Raw genomic sequence first — 20,575 nt, 5'->3', positions numbered from 1 at the left:
GAGGCAGCATGACCTAGAGCTAGTGGCTGGAGTGGGGGGAAGCGGGGAGCGAGCGGCTGGAGAGCGGGGTGGCGCGAGCAGGGAACAATCGGCCGGGGAGTGGGGGGGGGAGCAGCGAGGTCTGAAGCAAACGGCTGAAGGGAGGAAATGTCGAGGCCTGGAGCGAGTTGCCAAGGGGGGAGAGCTCCAGCCTCAAAATCTCCCGTTCAGCAGCTTCCTTCAGCCGAGTGGAGGGCTGGATACCCGATGACGCTTTATCGCGCATGCGTGAAGATGGACCAGGCGCGGATATGCGATGTTGTTGGTGCTGCGCAATGGCGACATCCCGCGCTTGAGCCACTTAGTCCTGGCAAGATGTAGCGCATGTGCGCAGCTTGGCATCAGCGGGCCACTGTATTGTCAGGAGTCACTTTGTTTCTTTTTGCGAAACAATCCGATAGCTGATGACTTGCATCTACCCATTTAAGTTTGGAGATTTCCTTTCTCTCCAGCATTTGTTTCAATCCACCAAGGTAAAAAGGTAGTCTTTTCTCACTTACACTTTTTGTAGAGTGTACATTGTCCCACAAAGAACAATTATCCACATAACATTCAATGGGTATCCTATCTTCAACTTGTTCCTTGTTCAGAATTTCACCCAAAATATTTGACAAATAGAACCCCATATCCTCTGCCTCCACAAGACCCAGTTTTCCACAGCTAAAGTGCTTTTAATGACCTGTTTTATTTTCTTAGCCTCCCAAGCTAAAGGACAACATTTCCCATTTTCACTCATCAGAAATATTATGAAACCAGCTGCACTCGAATACCCATCAGCAAGATTAGCATGTGAAGCATCACTAAAAATTACTAGCTTCATGTTCTTTGGGTTGCCGAAGGATGGGAAGTTCAGTACACATTTCTCCAGATTTCATTTTTTCAATTTTTTTTACCCTTAAAACATTCTCAACTTTCAGATGTTTCATCATCGTGCTTAACTTCAGCACATCAAAACTAACATCAGCTCTAGTTTGAGAGCACAACCAGTTTAATTGACCTACCAGGCTTCACAATTGCTCAGTCCCTGCTTTAGATCGATTATCATCTTTCTGTGATGATCTAACACGATTCACCGGGATGGGAGTAACTCTCTCTAAATTGGATTGTTGATTTAAAGTTATTCCAGACTTAGTCTGCTTAATATCTAAACCACAAGCCTGACTCTCAATCTTAAATGCTGCCCTAATCTTATTATTAGCATATTTCTCAAAATCCACAGTACTACCCCATAAGAAATCATCAATGTGCATCATGAAGATACCTGAAAGTTTCCCTTTATGATACCAATAAAACATTGCAGGATCTGCTTTTAATTGAACACAAGCAATTTTCAACAAAACAGATCTCACTGTGAAATACTACACCCTGGAAACTTCATTAAGGCCATAGATGCATTTGTTCAGTTTCCATAATTTTCCTTCTGCATCTGCTGCCTCTTTAGGTGGTTTCGGAAACACTGCTCTCTGAAAAGTATCTCACGGCTTTTATGTCAATGGATCTACACTTCCATGAATATGTGGCCAAAAGAACTAAAAGGATTTTCAAGATTACTTTTCCACCTGTGGGAAAGTCCACTCTAACATCAGTATCTCCCAGTCGCTCTTCAAAACCCCTTGCAACTAACCTCGCTTTAGCCTAATAAGTTCTGTCAGGAAGGACTTTTTCAGTACAAATCCTTCTATGTGACAAGGCTGGCTGTCCCCTGTCTGGTACCTCAGAATAAACTCCAAACTCTCTCCAACTCTCTAACTTATTGGGTTGAATTTTACACACGGGCCGCACACTTTGAGGATCATCGCGTTAGCCCCCATTGTATTCAGCGTGGTGGCTCATTAACATCACTGCAAAGGGTACCCCCCCCCACCCCCGCCAGATTACGTGGCGGGGGTTGGGACATCTGGTGCTAAAATCATCATTGGCTCAGCTGCAGAGCAGGCGCGGGGGCACCTATTTAAAGCGCTCCTGCACCTGCTTCCTGACAGCTGCCAAATACTTACCTCAGCACAGAATACTGTGGACACTGGCAATCTGGCAGAAAAGCAGAAAGTGCTGGAGCAACTCAGCAGGTCTGGCAGCATCTGTGGAGAGACACAAACCTGAAAGTAAATTCTGCTTCTCTGGAGAACCTTTGATCAATAAGGCATTGCCTTGCATCTCTTGCTCGCTGCTCACTCTGCATGTGGTGCCTGGATGCTCTCCGTCCTCCCGTGCGCCTTTCCTGCTGCAATTCCTTAGCACCTCATCGTCCAAGGATGAGTCCTGCTCATGTCTGTCCTCATCCTGCAACGCCTCCCCCTTATTGAGTGCGTAGCTGTGCAAACAGCAACGATACGAGCTACCCTTTAAGGCTCATACTTCAAGGCACCACCCGATCTATATAGACAGTGGAAATGCATTTTCAGCATGCTGATCACCTGCTCAATGGTGGTTCTTGTAGCCCCGTGGCTGGCGGTGTATCTCTCCTCTGCAGCAGTGGTGGGGTGTCTCACTGGTGTCAGGAGCCATGTCTGCAAGGGGTAGCCCTTGTCTCCAAGAAGCCACCCCTCCATCTGAGCCAGTTCAGTGTGCAGCAGCGCCAGCTGGGACTGGCGCAGGATGAAGGTGTCATGGTAGCTGCCTGGAAAGCGGGCACTGATTTGCATAAAGCGCTTACAGTGATCACATACTAACTGTACGTTGAGTGAGTGGAAGCCCTTATGGTTTACTTATGCAGCTGATCGCCTGGCGGGGGCCTTGATGGCCACATGGGTGCAGTCTATGACCCCTTGCACCTGTGGGAATCCCGTGATGGAGCCAAAACCGATGGCCCCCTGGGCCTGGCTCTCAGGGTCCGTCATGAAGCGGACATAGTCACCGGCCCTCCAGTACAGGGCATCAGTGACCTCCCTGATGCAGTGGTGCACTGAGTGACCCTACAAATGTCTCTGGTGTGTCGCTGAAATGGTGCAGCAGCATAAAAGTTAAGAGGCGCTGTCACTTTGAGGGCCACAGGCATAGGATGTTAACCGAAACTCATGGACTGCAGGTCATCGTTGAGCAGGGTACAGAGATATACCACTGCCTCTCTCGACATCCGCAGTCACCTCTGACACTGGCACTCAGACATCTGCAGGTATGTCATGTGGGACTTGTAGATTTGTGGTGATCTATAATGGTGAGCTCTCCTTGGGGGCAGTTGCTGCTCACAACCGGGGGCCTCTACGTGGGCTGCACCTGCCTGCTAGTTTGACCTGTAGTGCATATGGATCCTCACTAGAAGCGGATCAAATAATATAGCGTGAACCATGCCCTTCTCCAAGTTGCAATTAAGCTTGGTTCCTTCACGTTGACTGGTACATCAGGTGCTTTCATGCATCAACTATGTGGTGTGGCATGGCATTGCCCGTCTTTGCTCCCACTAAGAGTAGCACAGCGTGACCACATTAAGATTGTAACAGTAGCATCGTTTGGCCACCAGCCAGATAACCTTTGCCCACCTGCCGTTTCTGGCACCCTCCCCACACACAGTGTGACTAGAGTGCCATTGCTCCTTCATTCACACAAACAAACAATGGCACAGAGCAATCACCATTTACAGAGGGACAGTACGCATTACCTCCCTTCATACCTGCAGAGCTGTGCTCCCAGTAATACCATTCTCCACCCCCCCCACCCCCGCCACATCCCTTTAAGTATGCAGAGTTGAGACCCTGGTATATCCAGACTTACCTGCACTGTAAGCGAGTACTCCTACTTCTGATGTCCCATCGGCTTTTCGCATTCGTAAATAGGACAGCACATGACAGCTGCCCGTTCATCGAAAAATATAGAAGTGTGGAGTGACAGGCAGCGGGATGCATAATCAGGCAAGGTAAGGAGCACTTTACATATGGTAATTGGGGTGCCATTGCTGAGTGGCGGGGGGGCTGCTCTGAGGTCCCGCTGCCACTGGTAAAATGGTGTGGTGCCTTCCCAGCGTCGGGGAGTGTGGCGGGCCTCTCCCGACGTCGGTGGGGTGGGGGGGAGAGGATCAGTAAAATTTAGCCTATTGTGTTTGCTTCTCTTATTAGTTTATCCTCAAGTTTATTGGCAACCACTAAAACTTCACGCTCATGAGGACTTTGCTTTTAGTTCTATCCCAAGACTGCACTCTAGCCTTCTGTTCAAACTATGGCCTCTATTAGCACTTTGATGTCTTCCGGGACTACTACTATAAGATCTCCCTCGTGCACTATCGGAGGCTTTTTCTCCATATGTGATCGCTTCCTTACACAAGAGTCACTTCCAGACCAAGTATTAGAACTTGCACTGTGCTTTCTTACTCTCCACTCTTTCACCCCATTCTGCCAGTCCATGGACATCGCTTCTTAGCCATCATTTTGAACATTTAACCAATATTTAAACTCGCCTGTAGATTTTCCTGCACATTCTACAATTGTTGCATCCCTCCATTTATTAGACCCCTTTGGAATATATGTCACCCGAGTACTTACTCGGGACAATTGGCCTTTGGATGCGATAGCTCTTTCATGAGCATCATGGTCACTATCCAACCCTTGATCTACCATATTCTGTTCCTCAGGACGTTCATCACTAAACACATGAGTATTTGAGGTACAAGGTGTCTCATTTCCCTCTATCAGTTGCTTGAATTCAGAGACTTTGTAGTCAACCCCGATTAATCACGCATAATGAACCTTTACAGTTTGATTTCCAAACTTGATAACAACTGTCTTATCCTGAGACTGTGCCCCCATGTTCTAGATTCCCTGACCAGAAGAAACACTCTTTCAGCTACTACCCTATCAAGCCCAGTCAGAATCTTGTATGTCTCAATTAGATCGCCTCTCATTCTTCTAAACTGCAGAGAATATAGGCCCAATTTATGCAGCCTCTCATCATAGGACAACCCCCTCATCCTAGGGACCAATTTAGTAAAACTTTGCTGCACTGCCTCCAGTGCAAGTATATCTTTTCTTAAATGTGGAGACCAAAAACTGCATGCAGTATTCCAGGTGAAGTCTCACCAACGCCCTGTACCATTTTAGTAAGCCTTTTTTATTCCTGTACTCCAATCCCCTTGCAATAATGGCCAACATGCTATTTGCCTTCTGATGAAGGGTCACTGACCTGAAACGTTAACTCTGCTTCTCTCTCCACGGATGTTGCGGACCTGCTGAGTATTTCCAGCATTTCTTGTTTTTGTTTCAGATCTCCAGCGTCTGCAGTATTTTGCTTTTATTTTATGCTATTTGCTTTAATAGCCTGCTGCACCTGTATGTTAACTTTGTGCGTTCCTTGTACGTGTTCACCCAAGTCTTTCTGAACATCAACATGTACCAGTTTCAAAAATAAAGTTCTGCTTTTCTATTTTTACGACCAAAGTGAACAACTTTACACTTCCCTATATTATACTCCATTTGCCATCTTGTTGCCCACTCACTTAACCTGGCTATATCTCTTTGCAGCCTCTCTATGTCCTCCCCACAGCTTCCCTTTCCACCGAGCTTTGTATCATCAGCAACCCTAGACACATTACTCTCTGTCTCTTCATGCAAGTCATTAATGTAGAGTGTAAATAGCTGAGGCCCCAGCACTGATGCTTGCGACACCCCACTATTCACTTCCTGCCAACTTGACAATGTTCCATTTATGCCCACTCTTTGCTTTCTGTCTGTTAACCAATCCTCTATCCGCATTAATATATTACCCCCAACACCATGAGTTCTTATCTTGCCTATTAATCTTTTATTTGGCACCTTATCGAATGCCTTTTGGAAATCTAGGTTTATTACATCAACTGGTCCCCCTTTAACTACCCTACTAATTACATTCTCAAAAAAATCTAATAAATTTGTCAAACAGTATTTCTCTTTAGTAAAAGCATGCTGACTTTGGGGCTGCACAGTGGTGCAGTGGTTAGCAGTGCAGCCTCACAGCTCCAGCGACCTGGGTCCAGTTCTGGATACTGCCTGTGCGGAGTTTACAAGTTCTCCCTGTGACTGCGTGAGTTTCTGCTGGGTGCTCTGGTTTCCTCCCACAGCCAAAGACTTGCAGATTGATAGGTAAATTGGCCATTGTAAATTGCCCCTAGTGTAGGTAGGTGGTAGGAGAATTGAGGGAAGGTGGGGATGTGGTAGGGGACATGGGATTAATGTAGGATTAGTATAAATGGGTGGTTGGTGGTCGGCACAGACTCAGTGGGCCGAAGGGCCTGTTTCAGTGCTCTATGACTTGTTCGAATCATACTATGTTTTTCTAAGTGCTTTCTTAAGACTTTAATAATAATCGCCAACATCTTCCCAATAACTGATGTTAGGCTAACTGGCCTATAGTTCACTGTTTTCTCTCTTCTTCCTTTCTTGAAAAGAGGTTTAACATTTGCCAACTTCCAATCTGACAGGACCATTCCTGAACCTAAGGAATTCTGGAAAATCATAGCTAGCACATCCACTATCTCTGCAACTATCTCTTTTAGAACCCTAGGGTGTAGGCCATCTGGTCCCGTGGACTTGTCAGATTTTAGTCCCTCAAGTTTCTCCAATACATTTTCTTGGCTGATATCAATTTCCTTAATTTCCTCACTCTTTGTAGCCCTTAAATTACTGCCTATTTCTGGTATGGAGCTTGTGTCTTCTACTGTGAAGACAGACACAAAGGAATGAATTTTATAGAGCCCTCAACGTCGGAAATGGTGGCAGTGGGGCGGGGCATAAAGATTGCTCTGGATGAGGCCCACCACTGACCTCGATGCCAGCAGGGCCCATCCCGATCTTGACGGCAGCGGTGAGGCATCGTGGCGGCTTCCCTGCCACTCGGCGATGGGACTGCAATTTAAGTATTCAAATTAATTTACATACCTTAGATAATGAAGTTCCCGTCACGTCCTGAAGTGCCACCGCAATCTTCATCCTGGAGGCTGGCACTGCTGCACCTTCAAATCCCCATCTGGGAAATGAGGTGCGACACCTGTGGGGCGGAGGAAGGAGGTAAGTTTATCAGTGCGGGAGGGGTGGGGAGAGGGGTCAAACGTACTTGATTGGTCTAGTGGGTGATGGGAAGGGGTAAAGATAAAAGGTTCTGAACTTTGCGGGGGGGAGTAAAGGTCATATATTCAAGGTAAGTATTTAAGGGGGGAAAGGGCAGGAATGACAAGTAATGCTTTTGGGGGTGGGGCTGGTGGGAGAGGGACTGGATAGATTTTTTAAAATTCCGTTTAATAATTGTAAAATAACTGTTCCTTTAAAAATTTAAATTGTCATTTAGGGCTCTGAGCCCTTTAAAAATGCCGCTGGAGCCTGTGCAGTGGAGCCGGGCGCTGTTGCCGGGGACGGCTCGCCCGCCTCCTCCACATCATCGGGAGGGCAGTTGGAATCCAGCCCAAAATATTTGCTCAATGCCTCTGCTATTTCCTCATTCCCCATGATGATTTCTCCTGTCTCTGCCTCTAAGGGATCAACATCTACTTTAGCTACTCTCTTCCTTTTTATGTACTTATAAAAGCTCTTGCAATCTGTTTTTATAATGTTTATGTTTTCACACATGTCTCTGAACTCGTCATTTGCAATTTCCCCTCCATTATCAGCCAGAAACTTAGCTGGTGCCCCAAGTTCAGTCCCTATCCATTTCTCCATGATTTTATCTATAATTATCCTTTTATCCTTGCTATTTATTATTGTAGAAAGATTAAATCTAGTTGCTAGAAATATAAAATGTAGAATGAAAATATTCTTCTCTTTGTCCCATACCTTTAAATCCATGGCAACTACCTCGTGGAAGTCACGTGCCAATGGGAGGCTTACAACAGGGCATTGTGGAGTTATTCAATACTTTTTACAAATGTAATACTTTTTACTAATCTCTTCTATTATCCTCGTATACTCTTCATCAATCACACCTGCATCCTTTAGCAGGGTTTTTCATCTCTGACAAGAAGGGTGAGCAAATTGTCTGTGTAACTTTAAGACAATTTGCTTTTTATCTCTCTGATTCTTATCACCTGGTACCATTAATACTTCTCTAATGCTCTGACCAGGAACATTAGGTTTTGTTCAGGGGCTACAATAATGCCCTGACTGGGTAAACTGCAAATTCACTGACTTTGCAAAAACAATTGCCTTATCATGCTCCATATCAAGATTTATTTGTGCCTTTTTCATTGAAGATTTACTCAACGGTAAAGGAATCCTTGCCTTCTGCTCTGGCTGCAGCAAACTTGTGCCTGGTGTCTCACATTGTGCAGATCCCACTTCTATGCTGTCCTGCAAGATATACGTAGTGTCAGTACCTGAGCTGTTGGCTGTGAAAGTGAAATCATTCTCTTCTTGATTTTCCTTCACTGCCTGGGCAGGTTGCAAGTCTTGTGTATCTGAAAAGAAAAAGGCATAAGGGCAACGTTGAGCAGAGGAAAGTAAGAGGTGCATGCATACACCATGTGCATATTTAAAGTCGAACAGATTGTGGAAGTGGGATGTGAGAAGGAAAATTAGGTATGGAAATAACATCATCTTCAATGGATTCAGTTGTGCCGCTGGCCATGGCCTCAGCAATGGCCCTTCGATAATGGCCAGCATCGGCTCGCCCATGAGGGTTAGAACATGTAGGTGCACCTCTCCTGCTCCAGTTAGTTCCTGTCTTCAGTTGTGTGCTACTTTCTCCTGCAAGAGAGGGAAGTGTGTCAGCGAGTATCGTGCAATATGTTTGAGTGATGTGGCTGTCATGTTTAAATAGCTGTCAGTGTGTGCAAGCTGTGAGCTGTGGGTGTGGCTAACAACAGTGCTAAGTGTGTGAGGGTACAGTGAAGTATATGATTATAGGTATGAGTCCTGTTTGATGGAGGTTTTTGGAAGTTGAGTGATGGGGTTGTGGAGATTTGAGCAATCACTAAGGACAGTGATGCAGCTGGTCAGGTACGGCACTTGAATATACATTCACTGACCATGACCAATGAGTGAAGTCATTACATTTTTTGTGGCACCGCATCCAGGTCCTTGAGGCTGCATTCTTGGCATTAACCTCCGTGGCTATATGCTCCTACTGCCTTTTCACCATGTGCGGAGGGCCTCCTGCGCCCTTGTGGACACAGGACACCTCTCCTCCAAGACCTCCTGTGCAGTACCAGAAAACCTGGATTCCCAATTGCACCCATGTTCATTCTTTTCGCTTTCCAAGGTCAGATTCAGCTCACACAGGACTCCCAGCATTTGCTCAGTCAAAATACACCTCCCCTTTAATCAGGGGATGACATTGCGCCTTTGTTGATGCCGCATTGCCTGTATTTTAATATTTTAAAACAATATGCATTCAATCTTTTGTTCCTTGATTTCACCATACAATTACAGCTCCAATACAGTAGCCAACCTCTGAGGTGGGGTGAAGCTCTACATTTATTGCAGACTTTATAAGTTTTCAACTAGTTAGGTCCTATGCTTACCCATAACTACTCTTTAATTTTAAACAAATATGTCACTGATGCAATAAGACACAAGTATCATAAACGTTGCATTCTGTTCCACTTTATCGAGAGTGCCATCTTGTGGCACAATTTTGTACATTATACAAAGTCACTGGGATCTGTGTTTAGACAAGGCACGGAATTTTCTCCCATTCAAAGCGACATGCTGGGTCGGTGGGCCGTCAAAATGCTGAGGAAATGCGTTGGGACGGAAGCATTCTGTGTACCCGCCGCTGCTGAAGATTTCAGGAGGCAGCCGGGCTGCCAGGTGGAGACCGCACTTATTGGTGACAGGCAGGCAATTAAACCTGCTAAGGGGCTCATTCATGGCTTTTTTTTTTAAGAGGTTGTCTGATTTTTCCGAGGGCGCACGTGAAGAATCGAGCTTCACAGCCTCGTTAGCTAGCAGGAGGTGGGAGCTCAGCAACAGGTCAGTGTTGCCAGTACAGAGAGGATGAGAGTGAATAAAGCACAGGGGTGACAAGCTGGAGATGAGCAGCTGCTATTGTGCTACCGCCCAACAACCCCGAAAAAGTTCCCTTTCATCTTCTGCCTGCCCGCGCTGTCACAACACCCGCTTTGCGTCCCAACATCAGGACTTCTTCACTGCCAACAAAATTCTGCCCAATCTCTCTGTAATAGTTGTTTCAGACTTCAACGCATTTGGCAATATCCATTGTATTCTATATTATTTAATACACAGGGATGTTGACAAGTTGTGAATAGTTTGTAAGCACCTTTTTTGTATAATGTTATTCTGTCAAAGGTTTATATGGTATTTGTATATAGGTTACAATCTCAAGAATGTTCAAAATGCTTTCTGATCGACCAAAAGCTTTAATAATTGATCTAAGGAATGAAAGGCACAAATAACATGAATACAACAAATTGAAAATAAATGACAAGATTTAAACATTTAAGCCTGTTAAACAACACCAATGAGCTGGAAAATTCTCTTAGAAGGTGAATCTTACAGTCAAGTTGCTTTACTGAATCCTCTTCGTTCGGCCTCACATCATCCTAATACTCTGACTGATTGTGGTGTCCCATTTTGGGGGGAGCAGCTTGCCCATGGCCTGCAACTGATGCTGCCTCCAAAAATTGGAGTGCAGCTTCATATAACATCATAATTGCAATGAACACTTCCGGCTTGCATTGTTGCTCTTACATGAGGCAGAGCACCTATAAGGACCTCCAGCATTCACGGCAGGAAGTTTGTGGGAAGCAGTGTAGGAGTGGAAACTCAGCACTGCAGATGTCCACCCATACTTTCTGCTCACTATACTTCTTCTAGAGGCAGTCCTGGGTGCAAGGGCCAAGAAAATCATTAACTCAAGGATTTTTGTCTTTGTTATTATTTAACTGTATACAGACTCTTGGTAATGGTGACATAATGGTACTGAACTCTGGAGCTTTAATACAGCATACTGTGCAATGAGTGGGGGCAGTGGTGGTTGCAGGTTCAATCTCCCACTTTGCTCAGTTCTTGAACTTGGCCAGGCAAAGCAGCAGGTTACCCACCCACATTCTTGAAATTGCTGCCATTGGCAGCTTTAATTATCAATACAATTTCACTGTTGGGCTAGTGAAAGTCCGGTTGGATGACAACCTTACCAATTAGGCAGATGCCAACAAAAACAACTTTCATTTATATAGTGTCTTTAACACAGATAAGCATTCCCAGGTCGTTCACAAGGGCATAATCTGAAAAAAAAATGCAAGTTCAGCCAAAAATGATTAGGAGTGACCAAAAACTTGGACAAGCAGATGTGTTTTAAGGAGGTTCTTAAAGGAGGAGAGGAAGTTGAAGGGGAGAGGGCTTTAGTCAGGAATTCTGGAGCACGGAGGCTAGGTGGCTGAAAGCATGGTCACCAAAGGGGAATGAAGGAAGGAGACAAATACACAAGAGGAAGGACTGGAAAAGGCTTCAGAGATAGAGAGGGGAGAGGCCATGAAGGAATTTAAACAAAAGAATGTGAATTTTAAATCTGAGGCATTGAAAAAACAGGAAACAATGTAGGTCACTGGGAGCAGGGGTGAGTGGGACTTGATGCAGGATGTGGGCAGCAGAATATTAGCTGCAGTGCCTCGTGAAGGGAAAAATCAATACTCCAACTGGTTAGTACCTGACCCTTCCTAGTAGATGGTTGGAAGGCATAATGCCACAATTCTGTTCCTTCAGCAACAGAAGTTTGAATCAAGGCCACTTCAGAAATATGCTTAGTGAAAGTTTCTGTAATTAAGGACAAAGCAGGACAAAATTAACCAATGTGCAATTAACCCATCACCATTCTTTCGATGCAAGCAGCACGCAAAATTCATGCTGCTTGCTGATTTACATGATAGCTGCGTGCAGCCTAGCGCTAAATGTGCTGTTGAATGGCTGCATGCCTCAGCAGGGGCCCGAAGATTGTGCGAGGCTATCACCACTTAAATCTAACCTGCAATACTTAAAACCAGCCTGTACCTCTGTAATGAAAGGTGTATTCTGGATGCAGCAGTTGCTGGAAGTGGTCTGAGCAGGAAGAACACTGAGTAAGTGCAGACAACATGCTTCAAGGTTCTCAGACACAGCACTAGAGGCCTTGCTGCAGGAGGCGGACAGGAGGCAATGGGAGCATGTAGCCGTCACAGTCAATGCCAGCAGTGTAGCCCCAAGTACCTGGATGCAGCATCACAAGAAGTTTAAAGACATCACTCCCTTGGTCAAGGTCAGTGAAATCAGCTTCAAATAACATATTCTTACACCTGAGCCACTAGCCTCGACACTGCTCAATTCACCACACTCCCTCCACTGACCTACCAAACATCACTCATATCTCGCATTCATAGCTTCACCTCACCCTCATAAATGTAGCATTGCTGCAATCCTCACACCACTATCGCATAGCTTGCACGCACTATTCAACCATGACAAGCCCATCACCCAAACACATTGCACCACACTCACTGACACACTTCCGTCTCCCTTGCAGGACAAGATGGCACATAACCGGAGGCTGCAGCACCTAACCAGCGGGGGACAGGCATGGATGCATATCCTTACAACCATGAAGGGCACAGTGCTCTCCATCATCAGAGCGGCTATGACGAAGGCCGTGGCCAGTGGCAGTACTGAAACCTTTGAAGATTACAGTATGTTCATACCTAATCCTCTTTCTCACATCCCACTTCCCCCTCATCTTACAGTCTCTTCTGATTTACAAGCTACACAATGTGTGAGCATGTACCTCTTGCTTTCCCCACCCACCTCCCCTTATCACAACCCTATCCTTGTGCCCTTTTACTTCAGATACCCAAGAACTGCCACCTGGCCTGGCAGTGGTGAAGAGCAAGAGATGAAAAAGCAGGAAGGCAGTGACAAAGAAGAAATATAGTCATTCGCTCTCACACTCACAGATTAGAGGAGGGATCTGCACAGAGTGAGAGACCGAGCACGAGTGGCCTGCAGCCAGGACAGGGACCAAGGATAATGCAGGCGCCAGCTCACAGGAAGGCAATGTCACGCATGAGTTCTGCTGCAGAGGACTCAGATGAGGACTTCGATGGGGTGGCCTACAGAAAAGGGCTGATGGGTGTGCACATAGAAATGCTTGGTGCATGGACAGGCCTGCCAGAAAGGCTGCAGTCATAGTCAAGGAACATGAAGTAGACCTGCACCAACTTGGCACAGGGCTTTGCGCAGTTTGGAGCCCATCCTTTCTAACTTGGAAGTGATGGCCAACTCCATTAGAACACTTAGGCGGCACAGTGGCGCAGTGATTAGCACTGCAGTCTCACAGCTCCAGCGACCTGGGTTCGGTTCTGGGTACTGCCTGTGCGGAGTTGGCAAGTTCTCCCAGTGACCATGTGGGTTTCCACCGGATGCTCCGGTTTCCTCCCACAGCCAAAGACTTGCAGGTTGATGGGTAAATTGGCCATTGTAAATTGCCCCTAGTGCAGGTAGGTGGTAGGAGAATGGTGGGGATGTGGTAGGGAATATGGAATTAATGTAGGATTAGTATAAATGGGTGGATGTTTGTCAGCACAGACTCAGTGGGCCGAAGGGCCTGTTTCAGTGCTGTATCTCTCTATGACTCTATGACTTGTGGGCCGAACCATGATGCAGCATCCGATAGCCAATGTCTCAGTTTCCATTGCAGCACAACATCCGGGTGCTGCATTGGAAGATCGGACTGAAGTCATACAATCTCAGCTTGTTGCCACACAAGCTTAGACTGCTGCCAGTGGGCGTAACCTTCTCAGTCACGGACACAGGCTTGGAGGTGGGACCAAGAGCAAAATTAGGAAATCTCGCATTGAGGCAGCTCCCTGCATGTTCACCCTCTGAACGACCTTGCCGGAGGCCGGGTCTGTCCGGCATCAGCTATGTGCCCGGCAACAGCAGGTAGCTAATTATCAATTAAGTGCCCACTTGGGGGGAAATTATTGGCAAAGCCGGGATCTCCCCAGTGGCAGGCTGTGGGCCCAATGAAACCTCCTTTAATTACACCCCACCCCTGCCCCGGAGAGCCACGGGTGCTAGAAGGCCACAGCTGCAGCCACAGACCATCCTGTGGAAGAGTAGTCCGTCCACACTGATGGCCTGGCAGCTGTGGCCAGACTTACTTTTAACAATTTAATAAATCTTCAGAGGGTGCCTCCATCTTGAGGCTCCCTCTCAGTCTCCCACCTGCATTGACAGTGCCGGTTTGGTTTGGTTTGGCTGACACAAAAGACAGCACAAGTTTCAGCATTCTCACATGTGCTTCCTTCTGTAAGCATCCAGCTTTATTAATCTGTATCTGTGTGGGTTTGGCCCTGGTCACTAGAGCGAGCCAATATAGACTTGCATCAAGTCACATGCAGGGTCTTAAAGGTAGCCTGCTCTGTTTATCACAACAGCACTGCAAACAAGTCATGTTCTCCTCACATACCATAACACCTTCCTTTTTATTCAAATACTTGTCCAAAAGCATAAAAGTAAAACAGTACAGTGAACCCAATCACAGCACAATAACAAACAAATGTATCAGTGTATGATATACATTGTTTCAAATGAGTCCTTTAGTGTTCATAGCTTCTTTTCAGTTCAATGAGTCAATGAAACTATGTCTTTGTGCATCAATAAATGTGTATCCAGTGTTAAGTGGCACTTTTTTTTTAGAGATACAGCACTGAAACAGGCCCTTCGGCCCACCGAGTCTGTGCCGACCATCAACCTCCCATTTATACTAATCCTACACTAATCCCATATTCCTACCACATCCCCACCTGTCCCTATATTCTCCTACCACTTACCTATACTAGGGGCAATTTATAATGGCCAATTTACCTATCAACCTGCAAGTCTTTTGGTGGTGGGAGGAAACCGGAGTACCCGGCGAAAACCCACGCAGACACAGGGAGAACTTGCAAACTCCACACAGGCAGTACCCAGAATTGAACCCGGGTCGCTGAAGCTGTGAGGCTGCTGTGCTAACCACTGCGTCACTGTGCCGCACTTGCTTAGCAATGACCTGATCACTGACGCAGAGTTTGGGTTCCACCAGGGCCACTCAGCTCCTGACCTCATTACAGCCTTGGTCAAACATGGACAAAAGAACTGAACTCGAGGTGAGGTGACAGTGACTGCCCTTGACATCAAGGCAGCATTTGACCGACTTTGGCATCAAGGAGCCCTAGCGAAACTGAAGTCAATGGGAATCAGGGGGAAAACCCTCCGCTGGCTGGAGTCATACCTAGCGCAAAGGAAGATGGTTGTGGTTGTTGCCACCAAAACTGTGACAGGGTTCCCCTTGTCCTCACTTTCCACCCCACCAGCCCATGACAGCTCTGTTATTTAATCTCTCCTGCCCTCTGCCCTATCACACAACTTCCCTTTTGTTCTCTTCCCAAACAAACCGCACCCTCCTCTTCATTTGCTTAAAACTTAATTCTTTTCTAACCTTTGCCAGGTCTGATGAAAGGTCACAGACCTGAAACATTAACTCTGCTTCTCTCTCCACAGATGCTGCCAGACCGGCTGAGTATTTCCAGCACTTTCTGTTTTTATTTAAGGCAAAAAACTTCTGGCTTACAGCACTCAGCGGATCTGAGAGGCCACTACTCAGAAAGATAAAGAGGTTGAGCGACTGAGCCAGCGGGTTTGAGATTTGGAGCTGTGCCACAAGCGCACGACCGCTCTGTTACAACAGCAGCATGTCTCTAACCTGAACACTGGCGCAGCTGTGATTGGCGCTCAGGAAAGTAAAAGTCAGTTGAAACTACAGGAGGAAGAGAATGAGTGTTTAAAAAAAGATTTGTAACTGCAGGGAAGACTGGGCACAGACATGCCAGGCCAAGTGGCCTCTTTCTGTGCCTTAAACTTTCTATGATTCTAAGGGGCAATTGTGTCTGCTGTAACCATGGGAGGCACTGTCACGGCAGGAAATGTAACACAAATTTTTGGCACTTTGAATTCATAACCCATTACAGAAATCAATATTTCTAAGTTGTTTGGAGTTAATGAAGTGTGAATGTGATTGTTGAGTGTGTTCATTTCAATTTAAGATTGTGCACCCAGAAATGCTATATAAACACAGAATTACATTTTAAATTAAGGATGCTGGTGTGGTGTTTCATTTTTATTTTTCAATTTAGTTTTGCAACTGTGAGAAAGAACTAAGGTTTGTTTTGTAACAGATAAGCTTCAGCCTTGAAGATGTCTGGCAGAAATCCAATTTGAAGTTTTAAAACACTTTGCTTTAGTTGTACCAAAGTTTAAAACCTGCTATTGCTTTTTTGAAGTTTAAATTAAAGACATGTCTTACTGACTGTTTTTAAGTAGCAAATGTCAGGAATTGGAAATTGGTTTAAGGGAGAGGAAGGATAAATAAAGGAGAAATGGGAAATATTCTGTCTGTTGTTGTACACAACCACTCAAGACAAACCCCCCCAATCAAAATATACGATTCTGATTGCGGTGGGAGCAACACACTGTCAAATCAATCCCGCCACTGCACAGATCGCCTAACATATCACTTTAAACTTTCCAAATTAACTACTAAGAAATAAAATAGAAAAAGATTAGTGTCCTTGCAGATTTATGCTCCTGCCGAAGTGGAATCTTCCAATGTGGAATCGTTCAAGGTTGCTTGAAGTTCTCACAGATGTCCGATGGGGAAATAGAAGGTTCTTCAACAGTAGAATAGTCTGTAGTCTAGTTCAGCAGTTGAAGTGATGCTCTTCTTCCAGCGATGAATTCAGCAATCAACAACTTGCAGACATTTTTCAATGAATGAATTTGGCTTTAGAATTGTTTTGAGGGGTGAAAAAGTGATCAGTCTAAAATTCACCTTCCTTCAGTTTAAATTATCAGAGCTCTCTGTTCCATTCATGCTGGTCCAGCTGTCTGTGTGTCTGTGTCAGTTAACTGTCTCTCAAAAGCCAGTTCAAAAATGTAATGGTAACATTGTATATTTTGTCTTTGTTCTCTGAATGGCTGTTGCAGGTAACCAAAAAATGCACTGTTTGACTCAGTCCCTGAAGCTTGCTGCCTTAAAGCAATACTGATCATTTTCCAGCCTTAAAGGCAGACTGCGTACTTCCCAGGAAAACTACAGGTTCATAACCCTGTTTAAAGTTTGTTTAAGAGGCTGGTGTTAAGTCTCTTGTTGTAAGAATGTTAAATAACTTTTTCTTTATTTTTGGTTTTATTACAGTCGTTTGGAAAGGCACCTCAATAAAGAACAAGAAAAATGACATAATTTACCTTTTCCTTTAAAAAGCACATTGTTATGACCTGGTGAGGAAGGGGTCTCAGGCTCCCCTTTCGCCCCTTCTCTGGTTTGACTACAACAGGGTTTATCTTTTTAACACAGTGATTTAACTTACCGCCTCAGTGAACACTTGCTCCTGCTCCTCTAATATAATTGCAAATGAATCAATCAAACAGGTTATCTTGAGTTTAAACAAGAAAGATGTAAGTTTCTTAATCTTATCACTCTAAACCAGTTGAAATTACTAAAATACGCAATGCATCCACGCTCAAATTCACACGAGAGGCACATACACATACAAATAGATACAGAGGAGAAAAAACAGAGTTGGGAGGTTGGAGTAGAGTCCTTAATAAAAATGGAATTTAAATATGGAAGTGTAGCCCCAGTGTCCTTAGCTGAAATTGAAGTCTTGAAGTCCTCGCTGGGCCATGTGCACAATTTGGGCTTTCTTCTCTAGTTCTGGAAGGCAGTCGAGGGGCTTTATCCATGTCCCCTGGTTGTTGCCTATAAGGATCTGTAGGCTTGAGGCTTAGTAGCTGTCACCAAGGCTTCCCTGGGACTTTGTTGGAGAGAGAGAGAAGTCCTTTCTTGGAGTTCAGTTACTGTCTTTCTGAGGCACAATTCACAAACTCTCAGAGCTACATAGGCAGTCATGTCATGTGACCACCTCTTTGTTTGAAACAGCACCTCTGGAAAAAGGTCTTTGCAATTCAATGCTGTTCCGGCATACTTAATGGGGGTGGTGGGGAGGGGGGAGGGGGGCTGTGCCTGGTTGGCTCTTTCAAAGTCAATGGGATTTGATGGCTTTATACAATCAACATTGACAAAACCATTCTAGGTAATTTAATCACAGACCACCCCCATTGTTCTGTCTAGACTGGGTAATCCCCTCTGTTTCCAGTCAGCCTCTGGCTTTTTATGTGCCAATTCATGTGTGCTCTGTTCTGCTTTTTAAAAGTTATTTGTAACCATTTCAGTAAGAGTCTTAGGCAAAGTTCCATATGATGAAATTAATATTTTCCATTTGGTATGTGGGATTTCCATCACAACGTGCTATTCTAGTCTGTGCGCAGTTAGTAAGCATTGGTCTGAATTAAGTTTTAACTATTAAGGTTAACTAACCTGTTAAGTTGCGGAAACTGGAATTTCATGAGTGGCTACAATGAACTTCCAAGTAATCATGTCAAGTTTTGAGGGAGTCTTTAATTCCAGTTATAAGGCTCATTCATATAACATTGGCAGTTTTGAACTTTAAATGTTTATTGCTGTGAATTGGAATTTGGAACAATCTCTGTTGTATCAAAAAGAAATCCTTGGGTTAGAAAATTCTTATAAAAGATGTTAAAAAGTTTGGAAACAATTGGAGTTTAATCTAAAATGCTGTCTTCCCTGATGGAGATGTTTTCCTTTGAGGTTGATAATGTTACGAATGATTTTTGTTGTTTTCAATCCCTAAGGATACCAAAAAGAATGGAAAAATACTGTTTCAAATGGAGTTTTTGGTGTTTGCTTCTTTTTCGATCAGGAAAGTTTTTTAAAGTTACGTAAAGTGATGCATCTGAGAATGTTTTGCTCCACCCGCTTGAAAACTAACAGAGAAGTTAACCCGACTACAGCTGTTTTTGTTTGTTTAATTCACTACGCAACTTTTGTATTGTTGAGTGTAAAATTTAGATATTGGACATTATTATATTTTAAGTTTATAAATTGACAGATGTAATTGGACAGATTAACCCATGGGGCTCTGGGGAAGAGCCACAGTGGATTCATTGTGCTTTTTTTAAAAACTGGTGTCGATGTTTTTCAGGGCCACATGAAAACTGATGCCACAGCAAGAGATCCAGCAGCTGTAAGAATTTAAAAACTTATCTGCCAAAATCAAATGTCACAGAGGCATTTGGACTAGAGGCTTTGCCTTTTGTTATTTGTTATCTTCTGAGACAAAATGCTTGAGAACAGGAGATATGGAAGTTACCTCTGGACTAACAGAAAGCACTTCAGTCTCTGTCATAAAAACATTTTAAAACCACCAAGGTTGGGCATAAGAAATTGGAATCGATAAACAAATTAAATTGATCTGAGTGGTTATTTCAAGCACTCAAAGGGGAATTTATTTGAAATTTAAGGGGATAATCCATTTTTTATTCAACAAAAAAACTGATGGAAAAACAGTCTAGGTGGTTCCTGAATATAAAAAACCCCAGAAAGGTCCTTCTTGAGGAGAAATTAAATGGAACATTAACAAAACCTGTAACCCAAGCAACACTGTTATTTGAATTTGGGATAGTTTTGAGAGGCAAAAATTCCAGTGTAATTTAGGAAGTTACTTTTAAGTAACTAAAATGTCATCTAAGATAAAGAACAAACAAACAAAATATGGTAATGCCTGGAATCAAATGGGAATGGTTGATTTCCGTTTTAAAGATATTATGAGTATTGGACTGTAAATTTCTCCATGGCTCATGAATAAAATAGAATTATAATTAATGGGAATTGAAAGTTAGATCTGACTGATGCAAGAGCTAATAAATAAATTTTAGGAACAAACAATGGTGAAATTAGAATTCAAACTATTAGATTAATACAGTGTAGAATTTCCAAGAAGTCCAGAACCTTCCTGTGAAAATCAGGAAAGTGTAGATAATTTGATTGCTTTCTCTTGGAGATATTTGTATCCTTGCCTATGAACTTCTTTTAAAGAGAGCTGCTTGGCCACTACCCGAGACATCGGGACCATTCAGGGAGAGATGAGCAAAGATGTCAGACAGACACTACCCCTCCCCCTTTGATCTTTTGATAAGATCATCTGAGAGTCAAGAATGAGTGGCATGATACTGGGATACCGGTGTAAGTGTGCAGATGTGATTTGTGCAGAAATACACTGAAGAATGTGTCTCAGACATGCGCAGCAACTTGACAAACAGCATGGCCTGAAATGGTTAATATGGCCAGTAGAGTGAGACAGTATTTAAATTATCAAGTCATTGACATATACTCCATAGAGAAGCTGACTTTACAACAATCAGGATAAATTAAACACACTGGTAATGGTCAAAGGGAGTAAAATTAAAGTTCAGAGAGACAGTTGAAGGGCTAGGGAAATAATACTCAACAAGAACTATCCACAAGATGGATACAGGTAAAGAGAGAGCTGGAGAATCTTTTAAGACCATACATGATGGAAGGATTGTGACATTGTTGTTGCGCCAATGTTTTTTGTTGAATGATAATTTTCTTTAATCCACTGACTGGAGATTGAATTTATATATTTTTAAAAGACAAGCTGCCAGCAAAGTTATCCTTTCAGCTTAAGATGATCACTTAGTTTGCGACACTGTATCCTAAATTGCAAAGGACTGTG

This window comes from Heterodontus francisci, chromosome 2, assembly GCF_036365525.1.
Source record: "Heterodontus francisci isolate sHetFra1 chromosome 2, sHetFra1.hap1, whole genome shotgun sequence".
NCBI classification, from domain to species: domain Eukaryota; kingdom Metazoa; phylum Chordata; class Chondrichthyes; order Heterodontiformes; family Heterodontidae; genus Heterodontus; species Heterodontus francisci.
This window is presented reverse-complemented; position numbering follows the sequence as displayed.